Source organism: Triturus cristatus, chromosome 6 (assembly GCF_964204655.1).
Source record: "Triturus cristatus chromosome 6, aTriCri1.1, whole genome shotgun sequence".
Lineage (NCBI taxonomy): Eukaryota > Metazoa > Chordata > Amphibia > Caudata > Salamandridae > Triturus > Triturus cristatus.
Genome location: NC_140589.1, coordinates 666,830,482 through 666,849,374, shown reverse-complemented (window position 1 = coordinate 666,849,374; position 18,893 = coordinate 666,830,482). Strand labels below are relative to the sequence as shown.

Genomic DNA, 18,893 nt, shown 5'->3' with positions numbered 1-18,893 from the left:
GTATCTGTAAGAAACATTAGTTAGTTAGATTCCTCACCTTAGAATATCCCCAGGCGTCAGACTGGATCCGGAAGATTTTTCGTCAGCAATACCCCTTGCGCGTCGCTAGGCGTCGTCTGCGGCTCCGCGTCCGTCGTCGGCGTCGTCGTGCGCCGGGATGACGTCGGAGTACTTAGACGCCGCCCTCGCGCGCTGACGTCAGTTCTTGTACATAGCCTTCCGCGCCAGGAACGCAGAGCCATGCAAAGACCGACACTGGTGCCAAAAATAAAATCATGGGGCCTGAAAGGACAACCTTAACCCTAGATGTCAGTTCGCAGAACGGGGAGGACGGGTGGGTCGGTGAGGAATCTAACTAACTAATGTTTCTTACAGATACATCGTTACCGAAGGTAAGTAACTTGTTCATCTGAAAGAAACACGTTAGTTAGATTCCTCACCTTAGAATAGATACCCAAGCAATACCATCCCCGGTGGTGGGTCTGCGAACTAAGATCACACCAGAAAGTCCTGGAGGACAGAACGGCCAAAGAAGCCATCTCTCCGGACTTGGCTGTCAAGGCAATAATGCCTGGCAAACGTGTGTAGCGAAGCCCACGTTGCCGCCTGACAGATGTCCTGCAAAGGGACTCCCCGTCCCAAGGCAGTAGTAGCCGCCGTGGCCCGAGTAGAATGGGCGCGCAGCCCCACAGGAGGGTCCTTTTTAGCCAAAGAATAGCAAATTTTGATACACAAAACGACCCACCGAGAGATGGTCCGTTTGTGCACAGCTTTCCCCTTCTTAGCGCCCACGTACCCAACAAAAAGCTGGTCGTCCACCCGGAACTGTTTCGTGCGGTCCAGATAAAAGGAGAGCGCACGTTTTGGGTCCAGACGGTGGAGCCTCTCTTCCTCTTTGGAAGGATGCGGAGGCGGAAAGAAGGTGGGCAAGGTGACAGACTGCCCAAGGTGAAATGGAGTCACCACTTTCGGAAGAAAGGAGGGACGAGGCCGAAGGACAACCTTGTCCGGATGAACAGACAGAAAAGGAGGCGTTGAAGATAAAGCCTGGAGCTCACTCACCCGTCTAGCCGAGGTGATGGCTACCAGAAAAGCAGTCTTAAGAGTCAGATGACAAAGAGGACAATTGTGAAGAGGCTCGAAGGGAGCGCACATCAAGAATGTCAAGACCAGATTCAAGTCCCACTGAGGCATTACAAAAGGGACCGGAGGGAACGTGTGTGTAATGCCTTTGAGAAAGCGTGTAACCACAGGGGACTTGAAAAGAGAAGGCTGATCAGGAAGCCGCAAGAAGGCGGAGATGGCAGCAAGATAACCTTTCAGGGTGCCCAGGGCAGAGCCCTGCCGGGCCAGAGAAAGAAGAAAGAGGAGAACCTCAGAAAGAGGGGCGGAAAGGGGATCCACAGCCTTTGCTGTGCACCATGCCACAAATTTGTTCCACCGGCAGGCGTATACCGACTTTGTGGAGGGACGCCTGGCTGCCAGAATGATATCACAGACTTCAGGAGGCAAGTCAAATGGCATCAACTGCCGCCGCTCAATCTCCACGCATGGAGGTGGAGGCTGGACAGGTTCGGGTGGAGGACCGTCCCCTGCTGCGGCGACAGAAGATCCTCCCGAAGGGGCAGACGTATCGGAGGATCGGTCAACATACTGAGTAGCTCGGGATACCAGTACCTTCGTGCCCAATCCGGAGCCACCAAGATGACTTGGGCCCGGTCGTGCCTGATCTTCTTCAGCACTCTGGGCAGAAGTGGTATAGGCGGAAAGGTGTACAACAGACCGCAACTCCACTCGTGACGAAAAGCGTCGCCGAGCGAGTGCCGCCTTGGAAATTCCAACGCGCAGAACTGCTGACATTGCGCGTTCTCTTCGGTGGCGAATAGATCTAACCAAGGCTCTCCCCACTGCTGAAAGAGACCTTGCGCCACTTCGGAGTTCAGACGCCATTCGTGATCCATCATGCACCGGCGGCTGAGTTCGTCTGCTCTGGCGTTCAGAGAGCCCGCCAGATGTTGAACCACTAGGGTGACGCCCTGGTGTTCCAGCCATGTCCAGAGGCGCAGAGCCTCCTGACAAAGGGTCCACGACCCCACCCCGCCCTGTTTGTTGCAATACCACATGGCGGTGGTGTTGTCCGTGAACACCTGCACGACACTTCCCCTGACAGAGGGAAGGAAGGCTTTCAGTGCAAGTCGGATCGCTCTCAACTCCAACAGGTTGATGTGGAGACGAGACTCCGCCGGAGACCAGAGGCCTCTGATCTCCGCCTCTCCCATATGGCCACCCCATCCCAGGAGGGACGCATCCGTCACTACGACATGCTCCGGTTGGGGAAGGGAGAGGCTCTTGCCCTTGACCCACTCGCGGTCCGTGAGCCACCACTGCAACTGTTTTGCAGTGCCCTCCGAGATCAAGACATGGTCGGACAGGTTGCCGTGATGCTGGGCCCACTGAAACTTCAGGTCCCACTGCAGAGCCCGCATGCGCCGCCTGGCGTGATGCACTAGTAGGATGCAGGAGGCCATCAGCCCCAGAAGCCGCAACACTAGCCTGACCGAAACCCGGGATAGAGGCCAAAAGATGGGAATCAGGGCCTGTATATCCCGGACCCGCTGTTCCGGTGGATGGACTCGGAACTGCGCCGAATCGAGAACCGCTCCGATGAAGAGGAGCTTCTGAGAGGGACTCAGGTGTGACTTCGGCACGTTGATGGAAAACCCCAGCAAATGCAGGAGATCCGCCGTAGTCTGGAGGTGGGAGACGACTGCCTGGGGCGAGCCCGCCTTCAACAACCAGTCGTCGAGATAGGGGAAGACTGGAACCCCTGATCTGCGCAGATGAGCTGCGACCACCGCCATCACTTTCGTGAACACCCGAGGGGCACTGGTGAGGCCGAAGGGGAGCACGGTAAACTGAAAGTGCTCGGGGCCCACCGTGAACCGCAGGTAACGCCGGTGGGCCGGCAGGACGGGGATATGGAAATATGCGTCCTGCAAGTCCAACGCTACCATCCAGTCTCCGGGGTCTAGGGCAGCTAGAACCTGAGCCAACGTTAGCATCTTGAACCTTTCCTTGCGGAGGAAGGCATTGACGTTCCGGAGGTCCAAGATGGGGCGTAGGCCCCCCTTGCCCTTCTTGGGAACCAGAAAGTAGTGGGAATAACAACCACGACCTACTTCTGGGCTCGGAACGCGCTCGACGGCCCCCTTGGCCAAGAGGGCCGAAACTTCCTCGCGGAGAAGATTCAAATGATCCCCCGAGATACGGTGTGGCTGCAGTGGCATGGCTGGAGGAGTCGTCTCGAAGGGGAGGGAGTAGCCCCTTCGGACGATTTGCAGCACCCACCTGTCCGATGTAATGGACCGCCAGTGGAGCAGGTGATGGCGAACTCTGCCGTCCACTGGCGTGGAATGGGCCTGAAAGCTCTGACTAGGAGGGCTTTGAGGCGGATGCTGCCGGGGTGGAGGTGGGCTGACCACGTCGTCCTCCATTTCCGCCACGGCGGAAACCACGTCCGCGACCGCGCGCAGGCTGGTTCTGCGGCTGGTGGCTTTGCGTACGTGAGGAGGCGCCCCTTCCTTGGCCACGAATGGGGCGAAAAGCGGAGGTGTGCGCCCGCGGAGCCGAGAGGCCCAAGGACTTGGCCGTAGCCCGGGAGTCCTTAAAGCGCACTGTCCGCCTTCTCACCAAACAGGCGAGTGCCATCAAAGGGCATGTCCATGAGGGTGGTCTGGACATCCCCGGAAAATGACGTGGACCGCATCCAGGCGTGGCGGCGGAGCGCCACCATGGTGGAAATCGCCCTACCCAGCGAGTCCGTGGTGTCAAGCCCACATCGTATGGCGTGCCGTGCTGCATCCCTCCCATCGGCCAAAGCCTGGGTAAGACGCGTCCGGACCTCCTCCGGACACAGGGGCAGCACGTCCTCCACCGTATCCCACAGGGAATGGGAATAACGGTCCAAGAGACAGGCGGTATTCAAAGACCGCAGGCCCAAACTAAGGGACGAGAACAGTTTCTTGCCAAACTGCTTGAGTCTCTTGGAATCCCGGTCCGGCGGAGCGGTCGGGAAGGAGGATTGGGAGGTAGAGGCCTGGATAACCAGACTCTCGGGGGTGGGGTGTTGGGACAGGAAACTGGGGTCGCCCGGAGCAGGGCGGTGGCGCCTGGCAACGTTCCTATCCACAGGAGGAACTGTGGAGGGCTTGGACCAGGTGCCCTGCAGAACGTCAGTGAGGGCCTCATTGAACGGCAGCAGAGGCTCAGTGGAGCTTGCTGCGGTTTGAAGCACCTCAGTGAGGATGTTAGTCCTCACAGCCACGGCAGGCAGCTCGAGCCCAAGGGCTGCGGCCGCCTTGCGCAGCACCACAGAAAATGCTGCACCCTCCTCCGAAGCCACGGTCGGAGAAGTGAATCCAGTGTCCGGCGAGGTGTCCAGCCCACTGGCCTCCCCCAGTTCATCTGACCAGTCCTGAGAAAGCTGTGACTGAACAGCCATAGGGTCCTCGAACCCCTCCCAGTCGCCCCCTTCTTCCGATTCCTGATAAACAGGAGAAACGATCGGAACCGGACTGTAGAGATGGTAGGACTCAAGCGGCGTCGGATGCGGCGTCGGTCGACGCCGTTGCGGCGCCGGGTCCGGAGGAGGGCTAAACTGGGGTGGAGTCGGCGCCAAAGGCGCCGGAGGTGTAGGCGTGGGCGCCGGTGGCGGCGTCGGTGGTTCAGTCGCCGGCGCCGGTGGAGGAGTGACTAGGTCAACCGGCGTCGACGGGGGCCCAGGCATGGGCCCCGCGGGGACCTGCGGCGTCGAGACCGGAGTCGTCGACGGCGCCGGGGCCGGAGCCTCCGGCAGGCAAGGTCGCCCAGTCGAGGCCGCGGGGCCCGAAGGCGCGCCAGCGGGCGTCGACGGCGGGGCCAGGCTCCTCATGGCCGTGAGGAAGGCACTGATCTCCGCCGGCGTCGCGTTAGTCCCAGGGACCGGAGGGTATGGGGACGGGCGCGGCGCCTGCGGCTCCGCCGGAGCCGCGGGGGTGGAACCACCCTGACCCTCGGCCGAGTCGCGCGACCGGCGAGGGGAGTCCGAAGAGCGGTGTCGCCTCTTGGACTTCTTTGAGCGTTTGGACTTACCCGACGACTTGGAGCCGGACGATCGATGGCGTCGGCTAGGGCTCCGCGAGCGATCCTTGGACCTCCTCCTGGACCGGGATCGCGCACGACGCGGAGCCGAGTGGCGAAGCTCGAGAAGCTTGCGGGACCGCTCCCGCCTAGCCTTCGAAGTCAGGGCCTGGCAGTCGTTGCACGACTCCGCGTCGTGGTCGGGGCCTAAACAGTAGAGGCACCGGCAGTGGTGATCGGTCACCAACATCAGTCGATGGCAATCCTCGCAAGCCTTGAACCCAGGCATCCTACCGGCACCAGATGTCGACAGACAAGGATCAAAAATGATCAAAAAGATTTAGTCAAAAAAGACTAAAAGGGGTAGCTCTCCCGGATCTGCGCTTACTGGCGCGGAAAAAAGAAGAACTGACGTCAGCGCGCGAGGGCGGCGTCTAAGTACTCCGACGACGTCATCCCGGCGCACGACGCAGACGACGGACGCGGAGCCGCAGACGACGCCTAGCGACGCGCAAGGGGTATTGCTGACGAAAAATCTTCCGGATCCAGTCTGACGCCTGGGGATATTCTAAGGTGAGGAATCTAACTAACGTGTTTCTTTCAGATATAGGGTTTTGAGCACAGCTTGGCCCACACTAGCTTGTTGTTTTGATTGCACATCTACACAATAGTGTTTTGTGATTGTGTGAGGTGTAGACCATGTAGCTGCTTTGCAGATGTCATCTAATGGAATCTTTCCTAAAAATGCCATAGAAGCCCCTATTTTTCTTGTAGAGTGGGCTCTAGGAGGAACAGGTAAAGAACGTTTTGCTTTGTGGTAGCAAATTTGTATGCATTTAACAATCCATCTGGCTATCCCGGACTTTGATATGGGATTGCCTTTGTGTGGTGGTGAGAAAGAAACAAAAAGTTGTTTAGTTTTTCGAAAAGGTTGTGTTCTCTCAATGTAATAGAGCAATGCTCTTTTAACATCTAAAGTATGAAGAACTCTTTCTGCGACTGTGTGTGGTTGCAAGAAGAATATAGGCAACTCCACAGATTGATTAAGGTGGAAGGGAGAAATGACTTTAAGGAGGAATTTAGGATTAGTTCGGAGAACAACCTTATTGTGATGGATTTGTAAGAATGGTTCCTGAATAGTTAGTGCTTGTAGCTCACTAACTCTTCTTAGAGAAGTTATGGCCACTAGGAAAGCAACCTTCCATTTAAGAACTGTAGCTCACATTTAGGGCCATTAATATAAGCTGGGTCTGTAGGGGCAGCTTTGTATTTTTTCACAATTCTAGGATTGACGACTCTAGCCCTGACAAGGTCCTTAAATACTTCTGTAGCGTGTTTAATAACCCCTTTGAAAATGGGTAAAGTGGATGTGGACATTTGGGTGTGTCAAAAGTGTCCATAAAAAAATCCTCTTCGACCGGTTCTGTATGTAGATCGACCCCGTGGTACTGGGCAGCCCGCTGTATCAGCTGATTAAAACCCATGGTGTCGTCTGGTGGGGAAGGCTTAGAGGGGTAGATGTCATCATGCGGGACATTAGGGACATCAGGCGTATTATAGTCATCCCAGGGGTCAGGGGAACCTGGTGGACTGGGGTCCCCTAGTGGCAGGTCGTTGTCACCGTCACCTGTGTCATCATATGTGTCGTCATCATCTACTGGTGTAGGGGATGGCGTAGGAGATCGGGGTGGTTGGGAAGGTGGAGGAGGAGGACGTGGAGAAGGGACCCTAAGAGGTGATGTGGCTATGTCCCTCTTTTTAGGTGGTGGAGCTGGTGCAGGCATGTCCAGTGGTCTTTTTCTGAAACTCAGAGTTAATTGACCAGTTTTAGGGTCTTTAGTTAGAGTTTTTTTCTTGAGGGTCTGGTCAAAAAAAGCTTTTCTGAAGAAGGTTGGGTGTTCGGTGCAGAGTGTGTCGGCATCGAGGGCTTTTTCGGCGACAGCTCCGGAGCGGTTTTGGGCTTCGAGCCGTGTGGTTTACCAGTCTGTGTGCTTCTTCAGTGTCAATAGTTTTTTCGGCTCCGAAGAGTGCGAGTCCGAACTTTTGGGGTGTGGCTTCTTCGTCCGCTCCGAGTGTTTTTTCGGTGCCAGAGAGTCACTGCTTGGTGTCTTCGGTGCCGAGGGCTTCGGGGTGGAAGTAGCGGTCAGCCCGGAGGATGGGTGCGGCTTCTTTTTTGGTGCCGATGATTGGGCTTCGGCAGGCAGACTCGAGCCAGACTTGCCGGAAGGCTTGGTAGGCTTCTTTGCCGGGCCCGAAGGCAGGGCATGGGAAGCAGTATTTCGGTGTGCACCTGAGCCCGAAGCCTTTGTTGTTGGAGGGAGCACGAGAAACACATCCAAGCCCGATGGCTGAAAAATACAATCTGGAGCTGATGCCCATGCGCACTAGGTTCCTAGGGAGGAGTCACCTACCTTGTGACTTCCAAAGACTTTCCAGGACAAAAACAAGTGCAAACATTCGGACCCAACACCAGATAGCGATCTATGCATAGTGTGTAATCTGCGCTCATATGCCTTGAACATTAGACTTCTGTGAGATAGAGGTGGTTCCTTGGCAACACTGATTAAATGTATGATGCCAGAAGAAGAGCGTTAACTTCAGCAAGAAATTAGCTCGAAGTACTGCATGGAGGTAGAAGTTTGTAATGTTGGGCTAGCCGACAGACAGAGAGAAGTGTAAAACATCCTTCTGCTGCCCCTGCCCTCATCTCTTCCCTTCATGATGTGAACTCTGCCCCGTGCACTGCGAACAGAAAATGATACCTACTGCCTGTGATAAGCATTAAGTTATTTTGAAGAGGACACAGACTACGGACATAGGAGGAGGACAGGTGATTAAACAATGATAGGGGAGGAGGGTGGGCAAATGCTCGGCATGGGATGAGTCTGAGTAGATAAAAGATGGCAGAAGGGGAGGGGTTAGGGGTGAAGAAGAAAGAAAAGTAAACAAGTGCTGTGCAGACACTAGCTAAACAAGCATTGGCACATCCACCACACTGTTTGCACATGGGTGTCCAAACAGTGTGGTGGATTAATGCAATGCCTGAGATCTGATACGGTGTGCCTGTGGTGGCAAAAATTACATGCCGTGTGATTAATATTCATAAAAATAATCACTATATAAATTAAATGGCACCATAATTACAATTGAAGGGGTATAGTAACCAAAGAGTTGATGAAAAAATACACTCAGAACCATGCCTTCACGCAAGTGAGATCTCTTGACAAAAGACAAAGTGGATAATGCGGAATAAAGAATGAGTTAAAACGCTAAATAGTATGCATGAATTAAGAAGTGCACACATGACAACCTGAAAAGACAACTAGTGGTTCGCCGCCTACCAATACATTGGGGCACCGAAATGAAAATATGCCTAAGCCAAATGAGCATAGCTCCGCCCCAGGATTTCGGCCTTACCCTTGGTTTCAGGATTGGTGTCCGGGAGGAATTCTAAGACACAGAATGCAAAAATGGTGTGGAATACCGAACATGCATTGTAAAAAGAAGTGATGGAAATAAGACACTCTTTTTAAACGGAACAGTGAAATTAACCAACAAGCCTCATCATGCTGGAATGTAGAGAGTAACCCAAAAGTTAAATATACATATGACACCCGATACATAAATAATGTAAACTCACCCTCACTAGTCACATGCACGTCCAAATAAGTGTTCACAGAAGTGGGAGGACAATGAAAAAGGAATCTATATAGCACGCAATCACTAATATTCAAGTGCTGCTATAATGTGAAGAGAACACGGTATTGGAAATTGGAAACAACACGCAGCCCCCGTATTCAAAAAATTTAAAGTGCTACTATTAACAGTAGCTTGAAGTGCAAGTCGAAATGTGGTCAGACAGACTCCGCAATAACACAAGTGTTGCGGCCCCATATCTCACCGGTGAGTCTTCCCGCCCTCCCGACTCTGATGACACCACTTCCTACCGTTGGCCCCTAATTCCCCCCCCCCCCTTCCCCCCTAGCGTAATTCCGCGGACCAACTCCAGCCCCCCTGACGATCCGATCACCAGGCTATCCTTACAGCCGCGGCCATTGGCGCTACTACGGATCGCGCACCCCGCATTGACGGACCTCTGCATTACTCCACCACTCCGGTGAGCCCTCCCGTTCTCCCTACCCCACTCTGCTGGCGCTATAAATTTTTGTCTTGGCTTTTAATTCCCTTCTTCTATCCACAGTCCTCCTGACGATTCCTTTATTAAGGGCTCCAACTGCCTCCAATTCCCGTTACATATTAATTCTCACATACGCCTATGGTGAGTCTGCTCTCCCCTGTCGCTCTACCCTTCGAAGTACACCTAATCTTTACTTTCTAATTGCACACAGAGCACTCCACATTGTTACCACTTCCTGCGGTCGGTCTTAATTGCTAGAACCCGCTAATGATCCGTCACTACTTGGTTCTCGTCATCCTTCTTTCACCGCCCGTCCTCACAATTGGTTCATCCTATATATTTCGGAATAGTCACCCCTTGTCTGCCGCACGTCCTGGTTAATTCCTTATTACAGCTTCCTTGTCACAAGGTTATTCTTAACCTTAGTCCTTCGCACTCCCTCCCCTTGGCATGTATACTTAACGGACAGCCTTCCATCCTGTTTTGCTACATATTGTCTGCATCATTTTTTCGAATTACCGGGTTGTCACTACGCTCTGGTTTTTAGAACCTTGATTAAGGTCTTCTTCTTCTCAACGCCACTTAATTCTGTACTTAGCTGTCAAGAATTTACATTTTCACTGGTCTGCATGGTTATTTTGGACACTGATCCCAAATAACACCTCGTTAGATTCTTGACATCTTGCATATTCTCTATTATGTGAGTATATCTGCCTCCTTTTGCTCTCTCATTCGCTTCTTCATTACTCCTTGCTCCTTGATATAAGGTGACGTGCAGTATTGTGTTTGCTCAGACTTTTTAATCATGTTTATTGAATCATTACTTTCTAACTGTTATCTTGCTTTCTCTCTCTTCCTCTCCCTTCTTCTTTAAGGCTATTCAGGTTAACTGTACAGGCATAATCAATGTTGTCCTGATGATGATCCTAATATCTCGTTTGTAGGATCGAAACGCCGTCGACACTTGTAAACACCCTATATGTTCTTAGCAATACTAAGTATGATACATAAGGTTGTCCCATGTAATGTTTGTTAAGTTCACTCTCTATTCCTGCCATTTGTAACAAACGTTTTTTGCCTGAAACTTTGTTGTTTCTGTTTTTCTCTTTATTATTTGTACGGGACACAGGCTTGTGTCCTACTTCGAGAATGTCTTTGATAATTTTGCTTCATTACTATATCAGTAAAATTTATGACCACTGTCCGGCTGGACAAGTCTTTAAAAATAAGCACCGATTGGGTCCTTATTGATTGCTTTCTCCATTCATTCGTTCCTAGGGACTTTTTGTTGTTTATAATTACGTAATTCCCAGGTCCCTGGCCGACCTTATATGGGTGCTCTAGTTGCTATTTAAATAAACCCATATCTTAACAAGCGCGTACCTCGCGCTGAAAGTTTAAAAAACAAGCTGCAAGACGCGCTCTGTGGTGGGGGAGGGGCACTGAAGAGAGGCTTGCCCGCTTGGGCGAGCGAGAGGAAAGCCAGATGGCACCTCTGCTCGTGCATGTGCGCGTAACCGCACACTGTATGCCACAAAAAGCTGTGGTAGGACTTTTAAAAGCCCACTCACTAAATGTCTCGCCAGAGCATCGCATGCGCTGGCTCAGGCGAGACCTACTGAAAGAGAACGAAAGACGGAGGACGGGCCCAAGCCGGCCACCAGAACACAGAAGCCAAGGAAATCCAAAACCTGAGGCAGCAGAGCAGACAGAGCATGACAAAAACGCGGAACCGCCAAAACACGATGCCGCAGACCGCAGGCCAGACCGGCCGAGCAACGCTGTGACAAGGATAAGGGCGGACCCAGCGCAAGCTGCACCAAGACAAGTGGCAAGAAGATCGCACCTGCAACATACCGTGACGCCACGGAGAGCAAGGAGGCCGAAAAGGGGACCACACCTCCCCAACACAGGACAGAGCTATATAATAGCTACCAGTACCCCCACATGGGGTAGGTTACGTCCCAAGAACCATGGGAACGCCTCTTAGGAAACATTCTGCAGCAGAGGACAAAACAGAAAGACCTGCAGAAAAAAACCACAGACTGCTTACCAAGCAGCCAATAAAGACACTGCCGAAGGCCTAATCTCAGGGACTACCAGGTTACCAACAGCCAAAACAAGTCAACAAAAGGCCGGACCAGCAGCCAAAAGCACCAAGGGCCCAACAAAAGGACCCCAAAGGCACATCAACCATACAGAACACACAACCTGGGCTACCCGTTACAAGGCCTCAGGAAAACAACGGAAGAACACCTCCCAAAACACAGACCGACAGTCAGGTCACTGAGGGGAAGGAGGAGGGGAAGGAGGATGAAGCCCTGCAAGCAACTTCTGAATGGCAGAATCCGCAGGGGCGTGGAATAGAGCGCCATCAAAGGGGAGGTCAACCAGCCGTTCTCTAACGTTCTCAGGGAAAACACTATCCCGTAGCCAGACATGGAGACGCAGGGCCACCGAAGTAGCCATGGTACGACCACGCAACTCCGAAATGTCCTGAGCCGAGCGAAGAATAAACACCGCCAGCTCCCGGCCATCCAACACATGGTGCCGCAGATCAACGCAGGCACCCTCCTGAGAAGCGGAAGACATAAGGCACTCCACCGAAACCCATAAGCAAGAAGTGGCTTTGGCCAACACACACAGAGTGTTAAGGGCCCGCAAAGCAGCACTGTTGGAGGAATCTAACCAGCGGGCCTCCCGTGACGGGGGAGAGAACACCGATGGCAAGGAGGGAAAGGCTGTCTGTAAAAGAGGGCCACGGTAGAAGGGTGGAGGGGAAAGGCATAGGATCATGCGGAGCAGGACGGTGGCGGTGCAGAAGTGGCTGGGGCACCGGGTCCCCCGTGGCAGGATGCCCCCAGGCCCCCAAAAGAGAATTGTGGAGCGAAGCCTCGAAAGGAAGAAGCAGCTCCCGTCCATCAAAGCCCTGATGGAGAACCTCCAGCAGATGATCCGTGGGGAAAGGGGCAGCTGGATCTCCCGGGCACAAGATTCCTGCAGCCGTGGAAACCGCCCAAGCAAAGGTAGCACTCCCCTCCGTAGGGCCCCGCGGCGGGGAAAGCAGTTCCTCCGTGGGCAACGGCTGCAAGCTAAGGCGGCCGTCCCTCAGCCCAACCGGAGGAAGGAAAGGCCAAGCTCGAAAAGGGGGAGGGTGGACCGATGAATGGGGAACCTGAGGCACCGCCGGCGAACACTGAGCGCGGTGACGGCGAAGAGCCGTCTTTAGAAGATGCCGTGGAAAAAGCCACGACGTGGCGACCAGTCTCCGGAGAAGATGAAACAAACAGCTGCCGAACCTCTGGAGAACAGGGGGCATCCGAAGACGAATCAACGACCCGACGTCGGCCCGGCGCCATATAGTCCGCCACCGGTCAACGTCGACCGGCGCCGAAGGGGACGCCGGAACGACCTCTGCCACAACGCGCGGCACGGGAGAACGGGGCTGGGTCGGAGCCAGGCGGCTAAGGAACGGCGCCGAAAAGGCGTCGAGTCGACCTCCGACAAGAACACGCCCCGACCCCTAGCCGGCCCCTGCGATGCCGCCAGGGCCAGCAGCTGCCGGCGCCTGAGCGGCATCATCTCTGCCTCGGACAAGGCCGCCTGCCCAGAAGACCGAGGGGGACTCGAGGACACGCCCCAGCAACCTCCCGCGACACCACAGGGACCCCCGCGGGGGTTTGCAGTGAGGCAGAGGCGCTGTGGTCCAAAGGAGGGAACCCCGAAGGGCCGCACCCCGACGGCACCACATCCTCCGAACCTGGATCCGAACCCGTCTGCGCCGGAGCCGCCGCAGAAGTCCCCGCACATGGCAAGGGATCCACAGACGTTCCAGGAAGAGAAGGAGAAGAAGGAAGAGCCAAAGAGGCCTGCAAGGCCGCCGCATAGGCCTTAATCTGGACTCTGGTCGCGGGTTCTCCGCGGTTGGTGCGCCCCCGCGTGTCGCCTCCCTATCCGCCGTTCCCCGGCGCGGGGGCGCACCACCCGCGGAGAACCCGCGCCGCCAACAGCATTTGCTGACATGCCTCGCCGACAGTGGAGTCGTGGTGCTCCCCCAAACACAGATGGTGTGAGGATCCGTTGCCGACATCTGGCGCGCAAGTGGAGCACGTCTTTAAGCCCGAAGCCATTCGCACACTGTATCCAAGAAAATGCGAAGCGTAAAAAGAAGGCCTGAAACAAGCCAGGAACACGATCCGGATCCGTGTTGCACGCGGAAAAGAAGAAAGGAATATGCTACTTCCCAGTATGCATCTGTCTTGGCATGTAGAGCTGCAGATCTACACACTTGTGCATAGATTGCCAGCTGGTGCTGGGCCCGGATGTTTGCAGTTTGTTTTTCCTCTTGAAAAGTCTTTGGAAGTCACGAGTTCGGTGACTCCTCCCTTGGATCGTATTGCGCATGGGCTTCGGCTCCATCCTCAGATTGTTTTTCGCCAGCAGGGAAACGTTGGATTGTAGTAATAACAGTGAAGATGCCCATGTGTGTGGTAGGTGACTCCTGCTTAGGATCACAGTGCGCATGGGCATCGGCTCCATCTTCAGATTGTTTTTCGCCAGCAGGGAAATGATGGAGCTTTGTAAGAAACAGGAAGATACCCTTGTATGCTGTATCTAAATAAGATAAGCTGGAACAGATACAGTTAGCCGGGGAGGCGGGTGGGCGTGTGTAGATCTGCAGCTCTACATGCCAAAAACAGATGCATACTGGTAAGTAGCATATTCCGTTCGAGGCATATGAGCTTCAGATTACACACTTGTGCATAGATTATATAGCAGTGCCCACCGTTAGCGGCGACCACTGGTATCTGTTGCAGTGGTTTGAAATAATGTTTTGAGTACAGCCTGGCCCACACTAGCTTGTTGCTTAGTTTGCACATCTACACAATAGTGTTTGGTGAAAGTGTGCGGTGTTGACCATGTAGCTGCTTTGCAGATATCATCTAATGGGATGTTCCCTAGAAAAGCTATTGAAGCCCCTATTTTACGTGTAGAGCTTTAGGGGGAACGGATAGCGTTTGTTTTGCTATATTGTAGCAAATTTGAATACACTAGACAATCCACCTAGCTATCCCCGACTTGGAGATGGGGTTGCCCTTGTGTGGTGGAGAGAAAGAGACAACCAGTTGTTTGGTCTTACGGATAGGTTGTGTTCTCTCGATGTAGTAGAGTAAGGCTCGTTTGACATCTAGTGTGTGTAGAGCTCTTTCTGCAACAGTTTGTGGTTGCAAGAAGAATACTGGTAGTTCTACCGATTGGTTTAGGTGAAAAGGAGAAATGACTTTGGGGAGGAATTTTGGGTTGGTACGGAGAACCACCTTATTATGGTGCATTTGTAGAAAAGGTTCTTGAATAGTAAATGCTTGTATCTCACTGACCCTTCTGAGGGAAGTGATGGCTACAAGAAAAGCGGTTTTCCATGTTAAGAATTGAAGTTCACATTTGTGTAGGGGTTCAAAAGGAGGTCCCATTAGTCTGGTGATAACGATATTTAGGTTCCACACAGGTGAGGTTGGTACTCTGGGGGGGAATTATTCTTTTAAGGCCTTCCATGAAGGCTTTAATGGCAGGTACTCGAAAGAGTGAGAGATGTTGCCTGTTTTGTAGGTAAGCTGCTATGGCTGCTAGGTGTAGTCGAATGGACGTATAGGCTAGATTGCACCTTTGTAGGTGGAGTAAGTAGCCTATGATGTGTTGAATGGACACATCTAGTGGATTGATGGTGTTATGACAATAGATAAAACGTTTCCACTTGGCGGCGTAGCACGCTCTAGTGGAAGGGCACCTAGCTTCTTTGAGGACGTTCATACAGTCAGGGGGAAGATTTAGGTACGCGAATTCTAGGATTTTAGGAGCCAGATCGCAAGGTTGAGCTGAGCTGGGTCCGGGTGTCTGATCTCTCCATGGTTCTGGGTTAAGAGGTGTGGAGAGAGGCGTAATTTTTGATGCGGTACTACCGATAGTTGCAGCACTGTGGTGTACCACGGTTGTCTGGCCCAAGTTGGCGCTACTAATATTAGTTTGAGGGAGTGCTGTTGTAGTTTGCGCACTACTAGTGGAATGAGTGGGAGAGGCGGAAAAGCGTACGCATATCTGCCTGACCAGTGCATCCATATCGCATTGCCTTTGGACAATGGGTGTGGGTATCTGGCGGCGAAGCTTGGGCATTTTTTGTTTTCGTGGGCGGCGAAGAGGTCTATCTGTGGATGCCCCCACATTTGAAAGTATGGGTGAAGAACTTGCGGGTGAAGTTCCCACTAGTGGAGTTGTTGTGTTTGTCTGCTGAGTAGATCTGCTATAGTGTTTTGTACTCCTGGGACATGTTGGGCTAGGAGAAAGATTTTCCGGGGTATGGCCAATCTCCATATGCTCTGTGCTAATTGAGAGAGCTGTGGAGAGTGTGTGCCGCCTTGTTTTTGAATATAATACATGGCTGTCATGTTATCTGTGCGGATTAGGACTGCTTTGCCCAAAATTTGTGTCTGAAAGGATTTTAGGGCTAGGAAGATCGCTAGTAACTCCAGATGGTTGATATGGAGTAGCTTCTGTTGGTGTCCATTTGCCTTACATGATGAGATGTAACAGATGAGCTCCGCAGCCGGAGAGCGATGCGTCTGTTAGTACTATCTGTGGAACCGGGTCCAGGAACGGTCGACCTTTGGAAAGGTTTGTGGTGGTCCACCACTGCAGAGAGCGAGGGGTACGACCGTCTACTAACACTAGATCTGTTAATTGACCCTGGGCCTGGTTCCATTAGTGCGCTAAGCACTCTTGGAGAGGACGCCTCTGGAGTCTTGCTTGAGGTACTATGAAGATGCAAGAGGCCATCATGCCTACTAGTCGCATGAACACCCGAGCTGGAAGGGAGTGTTGTGCTATGAATTTTGCTCGTAGAGCCTGAATGCTTGCAATCCTGGCAGGATTGGGGTAGGCGAGCGCTTTTGAGGCGTCTATAGTGGCACCTAGATATTGTTTTATGTGGGATGGTTGGAGATGGGACTTTGTGGTTTACCGTGAAGCCCAGCTGATGAAGTATCTGGATGGTGGTGTGTGTGTGTTTTGTACACACTGATTGTATGAACTCCCTTTTATCAACCAGTCGTCTAGGTATGGGAAGACATGAATGTGTTGTCTTCGCCGATGTGCTGCCACCACTGCTAGGCACTTGGTGAATACTCGTGGTGCGGTTGTGACTCCGAACGGGAGCACTTTGAATTGGTAGTGTTGGCCATCCACTACAAATCTGAGGTACTTCCTGTGGGCCTTGTGCACTGGAATGTGGAAGTAAGCGTCTTTTAGGTCCAAAGTGGTGAGGAAGTCGTTTTGGGAAAGTAACGGAAGTACCTGCTGAAGCGTCACCATATGAAAGTGGTCTGAGTGTATGTATGTGTTTAGGGGCCGAAGGTCTAGGATGGGCCGTAGAGTCTCGTCCCTTTTTGGTATGAGAAAATACAGGGAGTAGAACCCTATATTTTGTTGGTTGGTTGGAACGTGTTCTATTGCCTTTTTGTCTAGGAGGGAGATTACCTCCTGCTTGAGTAGCCGCAGATGTTCTGGTGACATCGGGCGTTGTCTGGGTGGAATGTTTGGGGGGGTAGATGTTAGTTCTAGGCAGTAGCCTGACCAAATTATTTGTGTTACCCATTTGTCTGAGGTGATGGTAGTCCAGACCGGAAGGAAATGTTGGAGTCTGCCCCCGACCGAAGTGTGATGGTCTGGGGGAAGTGGAGGGAAGTCATTGGGTAGGCGCGGTGGCAGAGCGGGCGGTGTTTGTTTTGCCTCTGCCTTTGTTATTATTGCCCCTGTAGCCGCCTCTTTGGTAACCCCTTGTAAAGGTGGACTGAGTAGGGGATTTGTATGCAGTGGAAGCGGTGTCTGAGGAGTAGCCTCTGGATGTGCTCCGAAAGGAAGAGCGTCGAAAGGAGCGTCTGGGAGGGTGAGATTGTAAGGCTCCCATGGATTTTGCCGTGTCCGTGTCCTTTTTCATTTTCTCTAGGGCGTCATCCACTTTGGGGCCAAACAGATGTTCCTCGTCAAAGGGATGGTTGAGGATGGAGGCTTGTACCTCTGGTTTAAAACCCGATATCCTTAGCCAGGCATGGCGACGTAAGAGGACACTAGTATTGATAGCCCTAGAGGCTGTGGCTGCTGCATCGAAGGCACAACGTATGGAGGTATTAGTAATTGTTTGCCCTCCTGAATTAGCTCATTGGCCCTAGCTTTGTATTTATCAGGGAGATGGTGCATTATGGCTTCTAGCTCGTCATAATGGGCCCCGTCATACCTCGCTAGTAGTGCTTGTGTATTGGCGATACGCCATATATTGGCCGCTGAAGATGCAGTACGTTTGCCTGATGCGTCCAAGAGTTTAGACTCTTTGTCAGGTGGTGGTGCGTCACCCGACGCCTGGGAGTTGGCCCTTTTCCGTGCTGTGGATACCACCAAGGAATCTAGTGGAGCTGGCCCTCTGATGTAGGAGGGGTCTGTTGGGGCGGCTTTATATTTTTTCTCAATGCGCGGGTTAATGACCCTGGCCCTGACTGGGTCCTTAAAGACATTCGGCGCATGTTTTATAACACCTTTTAGCATAGGCAATATGGAGGTGGTCCTATGTGTGGTGTCAAATGTATCTAGGAGGAAATCCTCCTCCACTGGGTCGGTATGTAAATCTACCCCGTGGTAGTGTGCCGCCCTTTGCAATAAATGATTGAACCCCAAGGAGTCTTCTGGTAGAGAAGGTCTGGAAGGGCAAAGATGGTCTTGTGGGACGTTGGGGACATCAGGGATATTATAATCGTCCCATGGGTCTGGGGATCCTGTGGGAGTGGGGTCCCCTGTAGGTATTTCTTGGGGTACATCCCCTATGTCGTCGTATGGATCCCCTTGATCATCATCCGGATATGGAGTGGGGGAATGATGAGGTGGGGGTGGCGAAGGTGGAGGAGGTGGAGGAGGGGAAGGTGGAGGAGGTGGTGGAGGTGGGGAAGCTAGTCTGAAAGGGGAGGTAGCAGAGTCCTTCCTTTTTGGAGGTGGAGGTGGAGCAGGTTTGTCTAACTCTCTTTTTGATAGAGAGCATTAAATGTCCACTTTTGGGATCATTAGTTAATGTTTTTTGTAAGGGATCCGGTGTAAATAGTTCTGGAGAGGTTGGTTGGTCCGTCGGCTCCGAAGGCGTCGGGCCGTTGATTTTTAAGGCTTGTCGGTGCTGGTTCGTTGTTTGGAACCATGCTTGGGAAGCTCCGGTTGTTTAGTAGGCGCCGAGATGGATTTCGGCTTTGAAATGTCGGTGCCGGTGGCCTTGTGGGTTTTTGTCGGTACAGAGGATGGGGGTCAGTGCCGAGGAGCTGGGTCTCACGACCCTCTGTGCCGGAGTGATGTCCTCCACATCTGAATCGTCGGCTTCGAAGGCGCTGACGAGTCCCTCGTCGGTGTGGTGTTCTTCTGGAGCATCGACGCCTTCCCCGAAGATGTCGTCCGGGATCGCCGTCGAAGAGTGTGCTATGGTTCTTCTGGCTCTTCGGTCCCGAATCGTTTTCTTGGACCGGAAGGATTTACACGCCTCGTGTTCATGGGAGAGACAGAGGTTGCACACCTCGTGGAGATCGGTGTGGGGGAATTTTGACCCACATCGAGGACA

At 52.9% G+C, this 18,893-nt stretch overlaps 1 protein-coding gene across 1 annotated transcript in view; it reads right to left on the bottom strand.

Annotated features, from left to right (window-relative positions):
- MDN1 (midasin AAA ATPase 1) overlaps positions 1-18,893 on the bottom strand; it is a 2,002,810-nt gene that overhangs the window by 1,793,332 nt on the left and 190,585 nt on the right. The gene's annotated exons all lie outside the window — the stretch shown is intronic.